The following is a 20,220-nucleotide window of genomic DNA, read 5'->3' as shown; positions in this document are numbered from 1 at the left end:
GCTTTCTACGTCAAAGGAACGGCGCGCCAGCCCCCATTACATTTATGGTAACCGACGTATTTACTTTCACAAAGCCTCATCGCCCAATGCGCTAACAAGATATTTACGGGCTCGATGGAACTTGCGTCACGGGCCGCCCTCGCAGGCGACGCCGCCGTGTGTCGTCGACGAGACGGGCTTCCACCGCACCCGCACGAGCTACCCGTTTCCTAGGTATCGCGAGGAAGTTCCAACGGGGCCGATTACATTCGAAGAAGAGAAAGTTGCGAACTTCGGATAGAAAGTGCTGCAGATTTGAGGAAGCCGACTCTTTGTAGAATCGGTGCGGCTGTGCAGCGCGCAGTCAGTGGCTCTAACAAGGTTAGAACCATCCTGGCGTGCAACACTTGTTGACCATGTGTGGTCGGAAGCATCGCTGCAAGGTAAACGTTTCTAGCGACGTATGATCCTGTGGTATCCGCGTGCCCGACACTTTGGAACAGGCAATTCGATTCGCATAGGAAACGTCTTTACAAACGTTCAACGAAAATCTCATTTCGTCGACTCTAATAAAGAATCGTCGGAATGAACTAGCCACTCGAGAATAGAAAATTTTTGTACACTTGACGATTCTTGCCTGATGAGCTCGCTGCTCCCCTATTAAAAGGAATAGAGCGAGCAGGAAGAGGTCCACGAAGCAATATAGTACGCTCGCTGAATTCAATCCGCGCCGGAGCACAACGAGCGTGGCCACTGATTAGCAATTATAATTCGCCGCGAAGAGGTTGGGGCAGGGTAGGGGGATATCGCTACCGGTCGACGATCCGCTGAAAATTTCAAGGCATGTCTGCCAATCTTTTCTCTCCTTTCTCCGACGGCTCCTGCTTCGTTCTTTGACCCCCGCGATCTCGTTCTCCGGCGGCGGTGAGCCACGGTATTCCGTGCCGCGCACGAAAAACAACGGCGAATGGCCGATTGCCCGTGCATCGAACCCATCGACGCGCAGTAAACAGCCTGCCCCGGTATCCTCGAGCCACGGCGCAGCTCAACCTCGAGTCGAGAGACCCGGGAAGCATGTTCCATTCGTTTCAACAGCGGTTATTCCCGGAGCCACTCCGCCGGAGGAAAGAGCGTCGGTTTGAAGCAGCGAGGATCGAAGAAATCGGTGGCTACGCGCGCGGAGCAAGCGACTTTTCATTCCGAGGAAATAGCGTTGGATTGATCGATCCTGACATTTCGGATCTCATGATTCTCCGATGTTGATTAGCTTCGGGATTCATGGGGAATTCATGGACGTTTAACGAAATTTTGATATTATTGGCTCGAAACGCTCACCGGTGAACGTAGTTTTACGAGTGCAGAAGCAGCGGGAAATTCGCTGATATTATAAAACCGTGAATTCGGTTTCCGGAAAAAGGAGACTGGAGGTACACGGACCGTCACAATAGCTGTCCACTTCACACCGAGCGCCCAAGTGTCATCAGCCTGGCGTGGATGTGGTGGGGCGGTCGGCTATTATGACCGTCGGGATACGTCGAGCCTCTCCTTTCGGCGAATAGGCTATAGGGTAGAACGTGTGAATAAATGGATCGCGAAGGGAGTAGAAAGTCCGGGAAAATTGCGATTTATTCGATCTTCTTCATTGACATTTCGAAGGATACGGGGGTATGTGTCTTCGTAGGATTGTAAACGGAATGGCAGCGTCGGAACACGTGTCTCGCGCGGATTTACCAGTCGGGAAGAGGGACTGGAACGAGTGAAATAAATTGGGCCTTAAAATGTACAGTTTGCCCGAACGATTCTTCACGTCGGTGGGAAGACGGTGTATGATCGGGGCGGTGAAGAATCATTGGGATGCAGTGCGCGCGAGCGATGGCTTATGTTTCAAAAGGCGAACGTAGGAAAAAGCACGCGTGCATCGATGGTTCGCACATGTTACAGATCCGACGGACGTGCATGGGGAACGTTCCGGGTTAGGAGCGGGTGACGGGAGATATAGGTGAAAAATAGCTGTGGCCTCTAATACAACCGTTTATGATTTATGGCTGGAACATGATGCCGTTTGTAATGGCGAAGCGATAAACCGAAAGCCCGCGGAACGGAACTTCTCGCGTGGAGGAACTATCAATTCATGGATAGCCGATCGTAATGGCGGGACCGTTTTGCTTGCTTTTAGAACAAGGCGGCCGGCTTTAATTGGAATTCAAATTTCTGTTCGCTCGTTTTACGAGTGGTTACTGTTTTCAACTGAAAATTGCTGCTTTCCGGACATTATTGGCTGCTGTAATATCGTGATCTCCTTTTTTCGTAATCTCTGGTTCCGTATTAATAATCACGTTTAATCGAATATCCGTTTAATCGAATGTTCGCGTTTCATTGAATGTTTTCAATGAGATCCGGGAAGTGTAATATTAAAATACTAATGTAAGAATGATAGTGTCAGATGTTCGGTCTAGCGTACCCCACAGAAAAATTGAGCAGGCGCAACTTTAACGGGAGAATGTATTCGAGTGTATGTTAAACACAGCGCTTAAAATTCTAAACACTCCTTATCTTAATGCACTTCGATAAGGATAAAACTCTTTAAGCTTCACTCCGGCAACCTCTCGTATAATTGAATTACGTAATTTCAACGAACAATATTCAGTCCCCTAAATAGCTGAGCTGGGAATACAGAAGCCATTAAGGGATTCAAGCGTCTCATGCGTCACGCCAACGTCTGCGCTCTTAGGAACACAGCAAATCCGTGAGCGCGTACGAAAAGAAAATTTAATTCAATTCTACAAATCAATGAGATCTTATAAACAAGACCAAGATATAATTCATTCATCTTTCCACTAAACATCTATCACGTTAATATCCGAATTTCCCAGCTCACTGTGAATTCTACGAAGCATATTAAGTCGCAATCGTCTAAAGATACGTTCATCTTCCATTCACTCTACCGACGAGTCCCCTTTATCTTGTTATCGAAACTACACGGCTCGCTTTGACATTCCCTAATTAAGCCAAGAGAAGGTTCGCATAAAATCCCATCGTGCTGAATAACTCGTGGTTCCTCGACGTGATGTTGGAACTAGTCGCGGAATCCGCGAAACGAGCTGTCTCCGGATCCGAGACAACGTCGGTCCGAGCGAAGCAGCGGCTGGCTGGCCGGGTGTTAAACGGATCTCCATTCGGTGTAATCCGAATGAATAGGACATTCGCGCAAAGTGGCGTGAAGAGAAAGCGGCGATTAATTGACGAAAATTCACGTTAGGACAATGACTCTCGCGCGGAGGACGGCGGGGGCGAATGGTCGTCGCAGACACCGCGGGGGTGGCTCTAATTCTCATCAGGAATGGCCCATTCCCCGCCAAGATATTCCAAGTTCCTAGGGAGGGCCGTAAAGAGCGCCGGTACTTTCCCACGCCTGCACTTATGTGCGATGAAGTTAGCGCCCGTTCCACATTTTTACCGCGCTACGTGACAACGAAAGCCCGCCGTGCCGCGCGACGCGGGTTCGCGACGCGAAGGGGTGATTTCGCGACGGCTGCCGGATAAGTGCACGATCGACGAGCGCCAATTATTATAACGGCGTCGCATCCGAGGGGGCTGCCGGATGACGGCGTTCCCGCGGTATTTACAAACTTAGACCGGTATTCCGGCTATTATCCGCGGAGCCCGCGGCGACGTCCATTAATTCGGAAAATAAATCGGGCCCCGTTCCCCGGCGATTTCGTGCGGTACGACCGGGAACCGCGGGAATTTTTCTCGCGACATTATCCGCGATCGTATAATACACCGTCGAAAGCTACCGTCGACGTTCGACCGCGCCGCTCATGAATAAAAATTTCTGTCGAAGATTTATTCCGCTTGGTGCAATTCGAATAAACGCTAAGCTATACCGCCGGTGTAATGTATGCTAAATAAATTTAGCATTCGGGTCACTTCCTCTAAGAGGAGCTCTTTAGAATAGCTCCGCGCGGAGGGCTGCTGCACAAATAATGTTGCGAAATTTACATTCTAATGATCGCGCGCGGAAAATATAATAAATGTTGGAGAGGTGCGTAACGCGTTGCCGTTTCCAGCTGCGCAAAGTACCGCTCGCGAGCCATGTATTCCACCGTTATAAATTCTTTTCTCGGCCCGAGCCCAACAGTTCGATCGAGCCAGTGAATCGAAGCGCCGTTAGACACGCGGCCGATCCACGCCCGTGACGATCCGAAGACGGAATATCACGGACGGAGCGAACGCGGGATCCAATTCCGCGATCGCTAGTGCAAGTTTCCGCGATGTAAACACGGCGATACCGCGGAACTGGTCTGGCTTAAGCACACGTAATAGATTCCGGATGTATGTCAAAGACTGCGCTTTAGAGATTCAAATTTATCGGGTCCAGCAATTCTGCGATGTCTGAGTGGTGTTTCGCGGAGTACTTCTCTTTGCTCCGCGCGGCACGAGTTGGGATATTAATTTACTACACTCGTCGATCCCCGCATCTGCAATGTAAACGTCAAATATTCTCATTACACAACGCAACCGCGATGAATATCGTTGCGTCGAAAACCACCCCGATCCATCTTCCCCGGTCCTTCAATTCAATAGAAAAACGAACGCAACGAACGAATCTTCAATTGCAAGGGATGAAGTTGAAGTACGAGGAAGCCTGATGCACCGCGGGCTTTCAACGTCGGCCGATGAAAGAACGGAACAGGAGTGGATAATTAGCGAGGATTCCTTACAGCTGGTCAGCGAAACGGCTCCGTCGTTCGCGTGAAACGCGCTCCCACGAGGCGGGGAGAATATAAAACCCATAGTTCACCGGTAAAAACTACGTGCCACTGAATATACGTGAAAATAAGCGACGGGGGCGTGTGTCTCCTCGAACCGCAAGTAACAGCAATTACCGCGCCGGGATTTGCCGTGTCACTGCGAATACGTTGGCCTCGGCTATTCGTCCCGTGGCTATGCGCCGCATGATAAACGAGCGGAATGATAGCGTGACTCCGTTCGACCGCGGAACAGAGTCACCGAATTCGTGACGGAACGTCCAACGCTCTATTTTCCATAGACCGTTTATTAAATATCATCCCCCATCGTCGGGGAGTACTTTAAAAAGCCCCTCGGCGTGCGCCGGCCTCGAAAATTTATACAGTGTCGAAACCACGGGAAATACTCGACGAAATATGTATATACATATATATATATACATATATATATATATATATATACATTCCGCGTGCCGCGGGACCGGTAAGTACAGCACGCGAAAGTTCCTCAAATATTCAGGAGAAAAGTACGGGACCGAGACACCGGCATGAATTCGTATTATCTAATAATAACTGGGCTCCACCGCGGCGAACCGATCGAGGGCTCCGCCGGAGATCTGGCCGCGGTAAGTGAAAAGCGGATCAGCCGGATCCGGTGGAATCCGTTGGCTAGAATGTTAGCATCCACTTCGGAATCCACGGCGACCGATCCGGGTATCAAGATAAGGACAACTTGTTTGCATATAAGCAGCGCCGACGTCAGAATACCTAAGCGTGACTCCTTACGCAGCTTTGCCTCCCTCCGCAAGTGCTCATTGTCTTTGCGTGCAATGCGTAAACAGAACGGAACACGCGCGAATATAGAGTGAAGCATTAACCGGGGTGAATAGGGGAAGTAACGGAACACGGGACAAGACACCTGAGTTCTGGGGCTGGTATTGAACGTTGCCTGGGGTAGCGTGGAATTGGAATCGGCGGCGCAGGTTTTCGTGTCCTTTTCATAGAGAATGTCCTCGCGGAAATCGAATTTTAACGGTTATCCGTGTTATTTCTGTACCAAAGTTTCCATCGAATACTCTGTAAATTGTACTATCTCTATTTTACTAGCAGGTCTTAGCAAAATACCATTGCTCTAACATCGTTTCTTTACTAGTTCACTAATCCTACCGTGCTTATCTTCGTAAACAGTCGAAGATGCGATTAAAGCTCTGACACGTATTTCCCTGATTAAAGAGAGCGGTTCGCACCTTTGAATAGAGAATACTTTTACCTGCTATAGGGATATCGAGATCGGTAGCTCGTAACCGTGGAGAAGTGTCGTTATACCGAGGCTTCGGATTCTTCAGCCGGGGAACACGATGGATCGGCGGTCGCGAACGGCGACACACAACAGCTGCTACGTAAAATCGGTATAAAGGAGGGTATCGCGCACGCGAGGCAGTAAATATTGGAATCCTTCGTGGAAGTTCGGAGTCATATACGCCCCCGCATAATGCCGGGTTGCCACGGGCCGTTACGGGCCCGGGCAGACAGACCACCGCCGCCACCCGTCTGCCAAATAAATCATTGGAAATACCTTCCGACACGTGATGGCGGAAGATTCGGCTTGATGCGGCCTCGCGAGCGGGATATAAGTAGCTGACGTGTACACGCGGCCGTCGTAAATGTGCCACGCACCTCCGCTGTTTATGCCGGCGGGACGTGGCACCGTAATACGACGGCGGAGCCGAGGTCCTGATGGGCTTCGATCAATCACCTTTCCCCGCGATCGCTGCGAAAGAATGACGGATAGGGGCGGTAACGAGTACCAGAAAACATAATGGCGTTACTTGGGTGTTTGCGGTCGGAAATGGGGATTGGAAGGGTGGACGACGCTCCGCGCGCGGGGTGGCTTTGTCGGGGCTGAAGAAACGAAGAGTGTAAATGGTGTTGGGCGATGGGGTGTGGCGTGACTTTATTATGTCGGGCGATAGAGTAACTTTTGACGTTCGAGGTTTGAAGGTGAAGATGGAGGAACATCCCTGATTTCTCTGATTTTAACCCGTTGCGCTACTTTGACGAGTCTCTATGGTGATCGCAATTTCGGATGGAATGTAAATATTACAAGGATTCTGCGCTGATATGTGGTAGTGCAGAGTTGAGGAATGTTAAGTAATGTTCATTGTATGTTCTGGAGTACGTAAGGTATTCGGTGTTAAGAGAAGAGGCTCGATTTTTAAAGTAGCGAAGGAAATGAGGCAATGATAACGGGGACACTGTTAAAACGATAGGATAATATTGGTTGTACAGTAATAACATCCATGGCAGAGCAACTTAGTGCGTAATATCATCAACAAGACGTCCCGGTAGCACAACAGCGGGAACACAAACAAGGTGTGCGCGTTGCACTAATTTGAACTGGGGTGAAGTCTGGGTGACGACGTTTAAACCCGATCGATCAAATTCTCGCTGTCTCTAGCAATTGCAGAGAGCGATTCTTCGATGGGCGCTGTCCAGATAAATGAGTGACGCGGAGAACGATCCAGACATGGTTGATGGGAACAAACGAATGCAAATGATAAAAAACTGGGGGCTATTAAATCGTTCGTAACGTTGCAAATGGAAAATAGATTGATGGCGATCCAAGTGTCCGACTCAACGGGAAAGGGGAGAGCTACTTTGCTGATTAAAACCATAAAGTCTTCAGTTGTTCTATCTCACGCAGCAACGAAACAACTATTGAAAATAATAAGAAACTTTTTTAACGATTTCGTTAAACGTTCGACGAGAGAACACTTTTCGTCGGTGACGAGGAAAGTTCTGCTCGTCTCTGATACACTACAGTCGATACGGTTTCATTGTCTTTAAACAATCCGAGAACATTCTGTTCTATGGTGCGCATAATGTTTGCCAAAACACCGGTTCAAGTGACCGGTATAGAACGTCAGAGGAAACAATGGCTGTCAGCATTTTCAATTTTCTTTAATTCGAGTACAACTGCCTCAGCAAAATTTCCAATAAAAGCCCGCCGGCTGGAGCAACGTTCACGAAACTCGAGCGAATACATTTACTTAGCGAGACACGGTAATTCTCGAAATGAACGGTCTCGTTTGTATTTCTCGAGCGTTTAATACATCAAATAGTACTGCGAACAACGGAGGATGGAACATAAATCGTCCACCTAGACAGGAAGGTAATTCTACGCAAAAAGATAAGTGGAGTGTAGAAAATGAAATTGTTTTGCGTAAAGTGTTTTCAGCTCTCAAGAAAATTCCACGGTGGTAACGAACTACCACGGTGCAATTCAATTTAATACGATTATTCTATCTTGCTTCGGTATCAACAGAATAATGCCAGCCACTTTTCAGACAAACTGATTCATCGTCGAAGGAACGTGGAAAAAATGTAAAGCACTTTCGAAAGATTCGAGCATCTGTGAAATTCATTTAAAGGAATACAAAACCGATGACGTTAACACCGAATATAAACTTTCATTTAAACTTCTGCGTTTTCCTTCGTTTATCTGACTTAATATTGGTTCCCATATTCTTCGATTAACCAGTTTCTCAATTGCCGTCTTTCCTTTTGTTCCTGTTTTCACCGGGGAAAAAACATGTATCGTCTAACTTGTTTACCTTTACTTTGTAACGAGTTGTTTGACTGGTTGCGATAGGAATAGCTAAATTCGGAATCGAGGTACGTTTCGCATTAAAAGTAAACGACGCAAAGATCATTCCTTTTACCAGCGGAAGATGTAGAGACGCGAAAAGTAACACTTCGTTAGCCCATTGAACTCGCTTCCGGCCGTTCGCATCAATCTTAAGCAACGAGAACACGAAAGGTACACACGAATTGCGTGGCTCTCTGACCGGCTCGCGAAATAATTCAAGGAACTTTCCCAGTCGCATCTGAGACGCTCCTGTTCCCATTCGGGATAGCCGTTCCGCGGGAGCCTCGAGTTTTTTCCCCCGATTCTGAAACGGCGGAACCGTGACCGAGCCGAGGCGCTGAACGGATTTCAACGGGACTGCGAAAACTCGTTTTTCCGCGGGTTTTAGTTGAAAACAGCCCCGCCCGGCCGCTACGGTTTTAATCACCCCGTTGTCCGCCATTTTTCTCGTACTTTGTACACCGCGCAAGCAACCGGCCGAGGTAAGTCTTTTTTTTTTATTATAACTCCGCCGCGAAATAGTTAGTTCCTCTTTTTTCCTGGAGCTGACCGAGTTGTACGGCGTCGGGATACACTGTGTCGACGTGTACATTTACGGCCCGGGAAGCACAGATCCCAAAAAAGACGAGCCGACCCCCGCGAGAAGGAGGTGTGGCTGCGGCGACCGCGGGAAAGAGAGACGAGTCGCGAAAGAAAACTGTTGGGAACACACTCGATAAACAATGGGTCGGTTTTTGCATGGAAAGCTGCTCACTTATTTACCCGAGTGGACGGGGAATGCGTACCGGGGCGAAAGATACGAGGCGCGGAAAGGAAATCTGGCCGCAATAAACAATCGTGAATGTTTTCTTACGCCGCCGACCAACCGCCCCCATCCCGCCAGTAAATTTATTCCTGTCGACGAAGAAATATAACGGCGCGTCGACTTCGTTTGCGTACCGCAATAATTTCTGAACGGTGATTTAACGCTCGCAATCTTCGGATTTCGGCCGGGTCGGGGAACGTTTAACGGTAACGAATGCCCTCGACCCGAGCTGCTGGGCGCGAATAATAATCCAGAGGCGGCAACGAGAACTGGGGAAATCTATCGGTTCGCTAGGAGTAGTTTTCTTTTTTTTTAAATGTTACTAGACGGATCGTTCCTCTTTGGTGTCTTGGCCCAATTAACGCGAGGATTTATTCCGATTCAATTGGAGAATTGGACGAAAACTGGCGAAGGAGAGTAAAGCAATGTAGTGGGGAATTTTTTTTAGAATTAATATCCTCGAGTCCGAGATAAGTTGAAGTAGCCTTTTATCGTGAAATAACTCAGCGAAGATAACGGTATAATTCGTCCGCGGACCGAAGCTCTTACGGGTGGCCTTATTCCTATGATTCGGGCCAGTGACCACGATCTTGGCGAATTCCGAAAAATTTCACGATCGAGCTGCCGCGCGCTGGTCGCTGCTATCTACGGCACGAGATGTCCGAAGATAATCAGCACTCAATTTTATTGGAAAACGAATCACGCGGGCGGAGTCCAAAGACGCATTGTTCGCTGGGAGCACTTCGGCGATCGTTCAGTTCGTTGTACGGCAGTTTCACTGAGGTGCTCCCGTGAAATTTATGACGCAGCCGGGTTGTTTGAAAAGTTATCTGTCTACCGTATCGTAATCATGTCGGGCTCGTCAATTATTGATTAACAGGGTGCACAGAAATGCCCTACATAATTTACAGAAGGATATACGTAGGAGTATCTACTCTAAAATTAAATTTCCATCATTTTTCCCGAAAAATTTATTACGATGTCTACACACTCCGCTCCAGATACGCGGTGAAATTAATTAAAATTTGAACCGTTTGATTCTGTCAGCGCGTGTTTTGCCAGCAGTGTCAAGAGGAATCCGACATTTATATTTTTAATTTTTCGAATATCAAACGACGCTCTCGGACGAGTAATTAGCGCGGAACATTTCACCAGAATTTAGTTATTCGCAAATCGGGAACGAGAAAAACCGTTAGCCACGGTGAACTTTCAATGAACGTCGAATTCGAAGGCGGACGACGCCGAGCGCGAAGGGGAAAAACTGGGTCCCCTGACAGCGCGGTGCATATGCTTTGCACACAGCCAATTATTTCGTAGAAATGAAAAACCCACAAAAAGGACAAATTGATGCTCGATCTATTTCGCGAATCGTTCAATCAATTCCGAGCGAACGGCGTTCCGACGAGCGTGGTCGTTAACCGGGTTCGCATGTAAATACAATTTCCGATATAAATCGAGATATTTAGTATTCGAGTGGCTGGTCCGTTGTTTACACGAGTCGCCTGGATATTATTGCCAACAATGGAGAAGAAGGTATTTAACTCCGTGTCGGCTCTCCGCGCGCGAGATATTACGAACGAGGAGCTGATAGTGCAGGTAGGCAGTGTCGGTTTTTTCGTTAAAATTGTGATTTCAGGATCAACGGCCGCCGGAACAAACTATCCCGACGAGTTTATCGATACCGCGTTGTTTATTCTAGGTATTCCCGACTGCGACCGTTGATCTCGGCCACCCGATTGTTTGAAAAATGCATGCCAGCAATTTTTGGAAGCTTTCAGGCAATTTGCCGCGCGTCCCGTTTACTCAGATCACTCGGCCGGCTTCCGGTCTCTTTAAATTACTGTATTATTTATTCACCGTTTTATCGGCATTTGATTGTTCATTGACCACGGTACGAATATTCGAGATTACCGAACGCGCGCGCGGCGGCGCGAGGGGGAGAGCGAAACAACACGCGGCGCTTGCATAAATATCGTTCCACTCTATTATTCATTTGGAACAATACAATTTCACGTTTATTTTAGCACAGGCTCACCCCAAAAACTCTACCGTTCGCTTATTTTTCGAAGCTTTCATCCGGCCGTCGGATAAAACGTTCACACCGAACTGCAACATTTCCATCGTCGATGGAAACAAATAAAAGAGGGAGAAAGCGAACCACCATCTCGCCCGCTATTTCGGTAACCAGAGCCATTCCGCTCTCGTCATTTCCGTGCTTTATTAAAATCATCGGGTGTACGCATCACCCGGTACAAAACGTGTCCCGCTCCTCTTAATCCACTTAAGTCGCGTTTATTCCTGGCGTAGTACTGCTAATCCATTTAAATCGTGTTTATCTTCCGCACACAATCTAAATCTGTCTCGGCTAGACAAAGTGTACGGCGGTCCCGCGTAGGTGTTCGTCGAGTATTTTTATCACAGACCCCTCCGCGTTGCGTTTAGTTTAATTGCCTCTCGAGAACCGAACGAACCGCACGATCGCCCCACCGACGATCGGACCCCTAATCGCGTCGATCGCCGAAATCACGACACTGATATCCTTTTTCACGGCGCTCCGACCTATGTACAGGTCAAGAGCCCCATAAGAAACACGTCCTTTCACCGGCTAACCGGCGCATCGACGCGACTCAAAGCGAACGGTTAACGTGCTCGAGCTGAGTGTGCATCTCGGTGACACGACACCGTCGCGTCGGCTGAGATGCATGTCGGCGGAGCCACAATACCGCGCGAAATCGTACGGAATATGTACAGCGGCATATGCGGAAATATAGGAACCAGCTGCACCATTCGAGAACAATGGAACGAAACGTTTCGTACAAGCCGCCTGCCCGTCTTCCGACCAAAGTGGCGGCGGTGGCGGCGCCGGAGGATGGAGGAGGACCGAGGGAAGTGCGCGAGAGAGACGCCGAACTGCTGTTTCCACGCTATTACCGGCTATCTATGAAGGCATTAGATGGAACTAGGTGTTTCCCAGGGCATCGGTCAGAGCTACTGGGAACGAATGACCGACGCCGGAGAAGAAATTCCCCGGCGTCGCGTTGCGAAGTGTTTTGAATTATTTTAAGTTCCACGTAACCTGAAGAATATTCACTTGAATTCCGTCGCGATATGGAAACGCCGACGTGACAACGAATAAATGAAATTCATGTGTACAGAACGTTCAGTGGCAATATTTAGGATACCCATTTAATCATACTTTTAAATCAACTACCTCCCTCGAGGCACGAGTAGAATATTCATTAATAATAGCTACTATCGAAACTCAATTTCGAGGGACTCGCTCGATGATGAACGAATCCGGGTCACTGCGAAGCAAAGTCCACTGTAGCGCAGAAACAAGGTCGAATTTTCTGTTCAATTACTACCGGTATCGCACGGCGCAGCTGAATGGTCCGTGCTCGTGGCACTCGTTTGACCGACCCTTCGAAAGTCTCCCGCGCAGTTTTCCCTTTTCGGGTGCTCCGCATTTTTGAATGTATCCGGCAAGCATGAAAACAGAACGACCGGCACGTAACGCCGGGCGTCTGTATAGGAGCAGAGGCCGCACCGTGGAAAATGGACCTTGCCGGCGGAGGGCCCGCCGGTTGCGCACCCTTGATCAAGTAAGTACGACCGAGAGCCGGAACCAGGCTATTCAATCGACGCGATTGGGAAATTCTCGCGAGACTGCGAAAACTAAATTGAAATCGGCTTGTATAAACGCGGCCCGAATGAGAGGCTCAAGGCGAACCGAAACCAACTCCGAAAGGTTATATGCCCGCGGTTATGCGGCCCGTCGATGATCGATACACTCCGGGAATTGAATCAAATTCGGACGAGTATTTAAGCGTGATAAATCGTAACCACCGTGTCAGCGCGTTAAGTATGTATTATAGAATCGAGACTGTTCCATGCATCTTTCCAATTTCGATTGTGACGCTTAAAAAAGAATTGACTCAACGTCCGATCGCGCGTTGCGATGAAAATCTGTCGATTTCGCTTACGTGAGCTCCGAGAAGGCTGGACAACCGCTTCGTGGACACGGCGAAAGAGATTCGGCGGACACAGCGATGCTTACCCTGCAACAGAGGAAATGAAAATGTAACGGAAATAAATTAGAATGTAAATCGGAGAAGCCCGAGCCGAAGAAGGGCTGCTGGCCATTACTTAAAACTATGGCTCGTTTCCAGCGCGGCAAGGTGGAAACGGTTTAACCGTGGCGCGGTCACATCGTGCACTCGCGCTGTAGCAGGGTACACAGTGTATAAGTGCTCGCAAATTTTTATGCAATTACCGGGAGAATCCTCTTAGCCCGTCTTCCGGTGAGTTCCTTTCGCATGCGTGGTATTCCCGCGGCTGTTATTCTATATTCGTTCGCGAAACATCCGCCCGACCGGGCAGCGTAATATCAAAAAGCTTCGCAGCCACGCGTACGCTCCGTGTTTAACTAACCAGACGCATTCTGCTGTGACGGCAATAGCCAGAGTCTTACGGGTCGCCCCGTGGAGTTCATTTTAAGCCGCTTTCCGGGGGCGGAAACTTTTCGGCGAAGCCAGCTAAACGCGGTACACGCGGCGAAACGTTAATACACACTCGCGAGATACGGCACGAACGTTGGACAGGACCTCGTTCGCCGGTGCAAATGGGAGAAAATCACCTGCCACTAATATCCCGGCTGCTCGGCGACCTTCGCGCGGGATTGCCAATTATTTATCAGTGACCGCTCCCGCGTTGGCGGGCCAACACGAAGACAGGACAGCGGACTAATTGGCAATTTCGGTGCTGTGACGCGCGCGAAACTAAGGTCGCGTTTAAATTTCTCCCGCCGCGGGAACCCGATCGTTCACCCATACCCGTTCCATCACCCCACCTCAGGATGGTAGGCGCATTATCTTATCGACCTTTCGGTTTACCGAACGATAAGCGAACGTGAGATCACTTGTTATCGGTGCGTCGGAGTCACACGCAGGATATTGCGAAGCTCACACCGCGGTGCGGTGTCTCGCGGAGAACGTTCCAGCCCCGCTCCACTCTGCGCGGAGATAGGAGGGTGGATATAATGGCGAAGGTTATTTTCGCTCTTATCGGATCGGGGATAAGGAAGTGTACAAAAGTTTTCGGTATCTATTTAGTTTTCGCGGTTGCCCTCGTCCCGAATCACGCCTGATATCGGCTTACAGAGCTTCCTTCGTGGAAGAAAGGATCAACGCGTTTTCTACCTTCAATGTGCTCCCCTTCGGATACTTAAGCATTCGACCCGTGGATTACGCAGTTCGCGGCAAGTTGCGACGCATGGAAATGTTCCGAGTAAATTAGAATGGGAAAGTCGACTGCGGTCGTGCCGTCAATTACCGCTAACTCGCGAAGATTCTGCTTTATAATGTCCCAAAGGAAACTTCGCGAAGCGAGCCGAAGTAGAGGCCATTCCCGAGGCTAAACACACCCGCAGCTGCAAAGAAATTCCCCCGGCGGAACAAAGAACTCCGGCCGAAGTAACGAGGAGTTAACGCTGTTTCTTATTTCTTTTGGAATCCCGTGAACGTTCACGAAGTCGTCCCCGGTCTCCGCCAGTTTCTTGTCGCATTCAATTTAGGCAACGCCGCGTGTCCTCGTACGTTGCGATTTCGAGTCCATTGCGGTCGCGGCGATCATTCGGCCATTGCACATACTTTCTGTTCTTCAATTTGCTCGTTCCCTCTCTGTCCGGCGCGCGCGCGCGTGTATGCGCTCTAAACACGGGGCCAACCTTACCTGACCGAATCGAACGTGCCTCGCGTGTGCTTCGAGCCGTAAAAGGGCGTCGAAGGAAGAAAGAGCGGAGAAGTCGGGTAAAGGAAGATGGGGAAATGAGATAGAAGGGCCGTTCCTCCCCGAGAACCCTCGAAATCACGATTTCCATCAGGTTTCTAACTCCGAGATGCCTGAGACACGTATGCACGTACCTATACCTTTGACCATTCGCGACCTCGCTGGTCCTTTGAAACTATACCTTAACCTTCTCTCTGACTCATTTCGAACTCGTCTACTTTCGTCGCTGGTGGACGAGTCACTTGAAACTATACAGAAGATTCAAGTATGCTACAAGATGCGAACAGCCTGAAAGATTTATATGTTACAGTCGTAGAACGCACGCGACAATTTTGTATACCGACTGCTAAAAACGCGTGTACAGTACTTGAAACGAAAAGTTTTCCGTTCGCATAAGAAACGAACCCGTACGTCGAGTTCAATCGAGCCTGCATCGATGATACACACCGCAACGGTAAGAGGTGCTGCACACCTCGCGTTCGCACGCGAGCCCACCCACGAAATAGCCGGCGCGATAGATCGAGATCAACCGGGCGTAATTTCCTTGAATTTACGGAATAGTAATATTCAGTTGGATGCATTATTCGCGACACGCGATATATGCTGCGCCTTCGGGCAGGGGTACGACGTTCGTAAAACACACACAGGAAGTGCTCGGCGAGCTAAGGTCGGCGAACTATCGATCTTTCGATTTGATATTCGAGCGCGCAGATGGCGGGGGCGGCGGAGGTCGCCGGGTTCGAGCGCGGGGAGGGACGGACGACTTGCGATCTCGTAAAAAATTCTTTATCGCGATCCACGGGATCCCTCTGACCATGTATCAGCGTGTACACCGGTCCCGGAATTCGATCGTCGTCACCGACGGATCCTCGGAGATCGGCGAGATCCGCCCTCGCCGTCGAATCCTAGAAACTTAGCCGCCGCCTCAACTTCGATTCTGAGGCTCCCCGGTGCACCGTAGCTACCAACGACCCGATATCATCCGAATAACTGCAGGCGCAAATCACAGGTGTCCGGAAGTTTGCTGGTAAATCGTCCGGGTTATCACACACCGACGCCGAGTATCTCAAGTTTACGAAATGTAAACAGCAACGGGGAGTACATTCGAGTAACTGGGCGTGACAGCGGGAACGATACTGCCGTAAGCTCGCTTGGAAATCGATCGAAAAGCTTGATCGCATTTTCTCTTACGCGAGCGACTTTAAACGGCCCGGTCGAATTTATAATACAATCGTCGGCTGAGACTGGCTATAAATATATGAACTACAGTTCGAGCTTCCATTAATGAATTTTACAGTAGGTCATCTCTAAATACGGACATCAAACTAGGGAATCCGATGTCCTCGGTATCGATTCGCTACGAGAATAAGAGCCAGACCGAAAATCCGCCCGGAGAACGCGTCACCTATAAAGTCGAGCTTCACAGGGAAAGCGGGGAATTTCTCGGTTTTCGGGCAGGCGACCGGTCGGTTCGAAATTCGTAATAGGACCGAACTTCCAGAACAACGTGTGTGAACCGTATTGATCGCTTAATAGGCTGCTCGGAATATCGGTCGCACGAACGGCCCTCCGCGCGCGCCGCGTATCGCCGAGCGAGACCCGGCCGCAGGATGTGGAAATTATAACTTTTAGTTTGCGCTCGGCAACTTCAGGTTTACGAGTGGTCCGCGCAAATGAAACGTTAAAAAGGGTGTCGGCCTTGAACGGGGCGCGCAGCTCGCGGCATAATTTTATATGGGTACAGCTGCGGCCACGGATCGGCGTGTCTAATCTATCGCCGATAAAGTCCTGGCACCGTGAACGCAACAGCCGCTATGTAATTTCAGCCTTCGGAGCTCGCTCGCCCGCTCCCCATCGTCCTCAACTGAAATTCCATACGCGCCGCCAATTAGGAATAAGTCGAGATGTTTTCGTATTACAGCCTGCAAAAGCGAACCGAGGATCGAACGCGATATCCGTGACGGTCGCGTCATCTATCGCTGCTTTCCTTTCAATTCCTAATTAGCCCCCACCGCGCGGCAGTTCTTCCGCTTCCTTAACTTCCAGCCGCGGGCCCCCCCCCCCCCCGCCCCTCCGTCCCGATACCGTGAATCACAATCGCGTTAATTAAAGTTACGTCGGAGCATTGAATCGCGATGAGATCTCAGCGGCGCCCGCGAAATAATAATCCTCATTCATTCGGAACGCAAAAATTCCCCAGCCGCTACAGTGTTGTACTTTTCAGAAATAAATTAAGAGAAAAATGACCGGCCGGTGCGCCGTGGAAATTGCTGCAGCGAGGAGTAACCCTTAGGAAATAAACTGATATAACTTTCGCGTTGTTCCGATGAGTCTGACGTTCTCGTCTTTTCTATGGAAATATTTCGAATTACTTTTCTTCGTATCGCGCGAACGTTATTTCAGATGGACTTCATTTGCGGGAAGCTCGTTTATATTTGATTCAAAGGTTCAACTACATCTGTATTTTGATATCGTATTCACCGCGGAATCGACGTCTTAAAAGGGCATCCAATTTCGAAAGTAGAATCGACCGTCTATTTCAGTTCCGATTGAATCGCATGGTACCATTAAGAAATGACGTGAGAATGAGATCGTTAACGTATGCATTCGAATCAACATAGGTTCGTCTACGTCACCTCGGTTTTGAATGAGTCCAAGAGATTGTACGATACTAGCCTTTGAATCGATCGAATTGAGCGCTCTCCGAGACTTCGAAAATGATCCTGAATCGACGAGAACCGCTGTTCCCATTCACTTGAAACCAAAGACCACTTGGACTAAGAGTTGGCCAGCGAGAGAACACTTACACGGGTCTTTAACGTAGGGCTGTAACACGAGAGCATGTGACAGAGAAGACCTTCCTAGCTGCCGGTGTCCACAAAACGCCGGAGACCCACATACGTGACAAATGAGCCATAAAAATGTTTTCGAGTGGAACATGCTCTGAGATGGGAGCAATCGATATATGACCTTTAACCCTTCGCAGACGAAGACTTTCCAAAGTATCCAAAATCTTCAGCAGAGGAACCTAAATAATGCACTGAACTCTTAGACGCTAGGAAAAAAGGGAACTATTCACTAACCTTTGTTCGTTAAAATAAGTAAATGATACGTTTGCAATTTCATATTCTAAACATGAAACTTTATCAACAATATGACGATGTCCATCCTCGCAAACTCAAAGAGACTCAGAAATCAGTCCCAAGGTGCAAAACATCTGAATTCCGCACGAATAGTGGACATATGCGGCCGAATTCTGACTAGTGAAGCCAAACTGCATGGATTCGGTCACAAGTTTGTGATGCTGGCACAGTTATAATACAACAGGGAGAAAGCACACGGAACAGGAAACGCTGAAACTGCCGCAGAGAAGCATTGCCGACCATTGATGAGTTTGCAGACGGCCATCGCAAACGGTAGCAGGTATACAAATCCGATAATGCCGGGCTACCATCAACGACGCCGCTTGTTTATGGATTATTATCGCGTTACGCAGCTAGAATAACGCTCGAAGCGACACCACCGCCGACGCTCGGCAATCGAAGATGCTCGTTTCGCGATTCGCACCCGAATAAATCGCGACGACGCATAGAATCCCGCGTCGCGACGTTCCTTACAGAGCCCGATCGCGCCACTCGACGACGCTTTGACGCGAGCATCGATGTAATTTCCTCCCCGTCGTAATATATGCTTCCCCGGGATTGATTTATTACGTCTTCGTTCGCTTTTTATTGTGTATTTTGACGCGGCTCGATGCCTTCCGCGGGTCGATCGCAGGGCGAATAATAAATTATTACTGGGGGAAACGGAATTGTGCTCTCCGGATGTCGCGGTACGATTCAGTGCCTCGACGTGAAATACAACGAATGGGAAACTTCTTTTAAATCTTGTAATTTTATGTGACGAATGGGAATCAGCCGCGCACGCCGTGGATTTATGTATGTCGTCGCATTCTTCAACGTTCAAGCGAATTTTCATATGAAATGCGATGCGCCGTGCTACGGGAAACATCAAAATCCGCAGTAACAATGACAAATAGCAAGACGGCATATCGAGTATTTCGCGAAAACTGTTTTCAACGAGGGGAATATTATTTAACGATACCACTGGTTACGCCGTGTTCCTAGAAAATGCCTTTCTCGAAGTTTCGCGCGCCGTCTTGCAGGTTAGCTGCAGCTAGGTTACAGCGGCTGGATGTAATTTTGTAAATAAATTTCCCGGAATTCCCGTTCCTGCGTGCCTCCGATAGCTAGGCTGAATATCCTCGCAGCTACCGAATACAAAACCCAGTCGGAGGAATTTCTAGCCGGCTCCGAAGTCGGACAGGCGCACCGCTCGGTCGTGTGTAAAAGTAAATTCGAATGTACGATTCATCCCGGGATAGGGACTGCAGGCGGCGGTAGTTTCAAGCGGGATTATGCAAAACCGATTTACTAAGCGCTATAATAGCGCGGAAACTTACGAGGCGAGAAGATAATGCGAGGAACGAGGGCGGAAGTGCATTGTCTTGTTCCGGCCAAAAGGGTTTCGCCAGTTCAGTTTTCGCGCCATCGTTCTTTCGGATATCTGGGACTGATAGGACGTATTTTACGACGGTGTAGAATTTAAAAGTCCTCTCCAGAGCTGGCTGCTAGAAAATGCGATATCCCGGGTCCATGGTAATCAGGTAAACTCCCCGCGACGCGAAAGCTAAACAACTGCGATAACTCCGGTGACATTGATTCCGACATCGAAACGGATTAATCCGTTCCTTTGGGTCCTGTCGGGCAAGAAATTACGAACGCCGAAGAATTCGAGGAGTTCGGAGGATTCGTTCGTTCGATGTCGTGTGCTTTCAACGGCACTTTATTCGGTAGACTCAACGTTTCGAACCGGTTTCGCGAACCGATACGCGGGTACGAGGATTCATGGGACACGGTACGAGCACGATCGAACTCATTAAACTGCGCGCAATCGGCAGCGTGAAATCACTGTGTCGATGACTACTTGATGGAATCACGGAATCGTAAAACCAACGACCTACAGGATTCGGTGTAGCAGTCGCGTCGTCGTGCTCATGGGACGCGACGCACGTAACTCGAGATACACAGAAGCGCAACAGTCATAGGTCATGTAGATTGGGTCCCGTGTGTTTTCCAGTTATCTCTGGTAACTTTTCTAGAGGTCCATATATTCGGGTCTTGAGTGCTCCTCCGCGCTTATGAAACGTAGCGCATGGTCGTTTAATTTCGAAATGCATTCATCGTAAT

At 49.1% G+C, this 20,220-nt stretch overlaps 1 protein-coding gene across 6 annotated transcripts in view; it reads right to left on the bottom strand.

Annotated features, from left to right (window-relative positions):
* kek5 (leucine-rich repeat, immunoglobulin-like domain-containing kekkon 5 protein) overlaps positions 1–20,220 on the bottom strand; it is a 333,208-nt gene that overhangs the window by 288,411 nt on the left and 24,577 nt on the right. Inside the window, exons 1-2 of one of the 6 annotated variants that reach the window (XM_076371231.1) lie at positions 13,821–13,866; positions 13,168–13,242 (exon numbers count right to left, since the gene is read on the bottom strand). The exons of 4 other annotated variants lie outside the window; for them this stretch is intronic. The gene's annotated coding sequence lies outside the window, so the exon portion shown is untranslated. Of the gene's footprint in view, positions 1–13,167; positions 13,243–13,820; positions 13,867–20,220 lie in introns of those variants that run through there. One more of the 6 variants, XM_076371230.1, reaches the window with a different exon arrangement.

The sequence above is a fragment of the Nomia melanderi genome, chromosome 10, assembly GCF_051020985.1.
Source record: "Nomia melanderi isolate GNS246 chromosome 10, iyNomMela1, whole genome shotgun sequence".
NCBI lineage: Eukaryota > Metazoa > Arthropoda > Insecta > Hymenoptera > Halictidae > Nomia > Nomia melanderi.
Note: the sequence above shows the minus strand (reverse complement) of the source record. Positions and strands in the feature narration are given on the sequence as shown.